The 1825-nt window shown below is 37.9% G+C and overlaps 1 non-coding gene across 1 annotated transcript; it reads right to left on the reverse strand.

Moving 5' to 3' along the window:
- Positions 1 to 1334: 1334 nt before the first annotated feature.
- On the reverse strand, positions 1335 to 1437 carry LOC116910779. The gene has a single exon (XR_004389285.1). It is a non-coding gene; the product is annotated as a U6 spliceosomal RNA (small nuclear RNA).
- Positions 1438 to 1825: the final 388 nt, after the last annotated feature.

The following is a 1825-nucleotide window of genomic DNA, read 5'->3' on the forward strand; positions in this document are numbered from 1 at the left end:
ACACACAATGCACATACATAAAAAATAAAACAAGTATGCCTAAAAAGACCTACAAGAATGTTGAGGGGTTGGGGATTTAGCTTGCCTAGGAAGCACAAGGCCCTGGGTTCGGTCCCCAGCTCCGAAAAAAAGAACAACAAAAAAAAAAAAAAAAAGAATATTTGAGGATGTAGCTCAGGGGTAGAGCAGGCATTTAAGTTTATTTGTAATAGTCTTCACCTAAAAACCAACACAATTGAGACTGAGTTTTAAAAATGTCGTACAACAGAGAGGAGTGAGTTAGAACCGTGAAGCTGAATCTAAGAAACATTCAATTGAGTCTGAGAAGCCGGATACAAGTACGCACATGCTGCTGTAACTCCATTCGTATCAAGTTAACAAGGTAACTAATCCAAGATATAAAAGTCAGAACAGTGACTGGGCTGGAGAGATGGCTCAGCGGTTGAGAGCACTGACTGCTCTTCCAGGGGTCCTAAGTTCAATTCCCAGCAACCACATGGTGGCTCACAACCATCTGTAATGGGATCTGATGCCCTATTCTGGTGTGTCTGAAGACAGTGACATAATACTCAACATATAAATAAATTTTATTTTTATAAAGTCCGAACAGTGGTTTTTGGAAGGGGATATTGACTGAAAAGAGACACAGTGAGCTTCCTGGGATAATTTAGATATATTTTTATTATAATTTAGCTGGACCACAATCTGTAAATAATTCTACTAAATTCCATGTATCAATGTATCTATCTATCTATCTATCTATCTATCTATCTATCATCTATTTCTCTCTCTATATATAAATAAAAACATATATATATACACACATGGAATTTGTATCTAAATAAACTATATATCAATATGTAGCATATATAAATAATATAGAATATGATAGAAACTATGTATAAATATCTTATAAAATAATATATACATTATATCATATATGTATGAGGGGAAACTCAAACTGTGGGTTCCCCATCCTCCCTGCGTTCTCCTAGCCGGTGTAACAGCATTGACCAGGCATCCCACCAGAGGAGAAACATGCCAAAGCAGGGGAATTGAGAGTTCAAGGCTAGCCTGAGCCATATAACAAGACCCTGGCTCAAAAACCAGAAACTTTTAAAAAGTACAACAGATGAATCTCTTGTTTTGTGTAGCTTTGATGAACTTATTCTCGATTTTTAGTGGACACCTTGGGTTTGTCTATTTAAAGATTAGACCATGTCATCTACAAATATAGGGAGTCATAGCTCTTCTCCTTATTTGGTTGGCTTGTATTCGTTTCTTTTCCTACATTTAGTTACCCTGAGTGATGGGTATGCCACCACACCTAGCTTTAAAATACGAAACGCTTCGCAAACTTGCACGTCATCCTTGGACAGAAGCCATGATAATCTTCTCTGTCTGGTTCCAACTTTAGTTTATGCGCTGCCAAAGCGACCCCTTGTTCCTTCTTCTAATAAAAGGGCTGCAGACTTCCACCATTAAGTACAATATTCATAGAGTGGTGTTTTAATAAACCACTATATAGGTATGAATTCTTTTAAGGGTTCTTTTGTTATTGTTGTTAGTTTTATGCACACTAACACTATGTTACTGTGTCAGTCACAACGGAAATACAAAGTTAATCCTTGCTTAGCCACAAGGACCAGAAACTAAGTCAAGCTAATTTGAGGACAGGCAGAATTTGCTAAAGGGAACTTACTGAGGAAGGTGGAGCAGGAGGCTCTGAGAATGGGCAGAACAAGAGGACCCTTGCAGCAAGGAGGATCGCTATCTACGTGATGTCTTAAACCCGAACCAACCAGAAAGTTCTGTGATCTCTATT

This window comes from Rattus rattus, chromosome 9, assembly GCF_011064425.1.
Source record: "Rattus rattus isolate New Zealand chromosome 9, Rrattus_CSIRO_v1, whole genome shotgun sequence".
Lineage (NCBI taxonomy): Eukaryota > Metazoa > Chordata > Mammalia > Rodentia > Muridae > Rattus > Rattus rattus.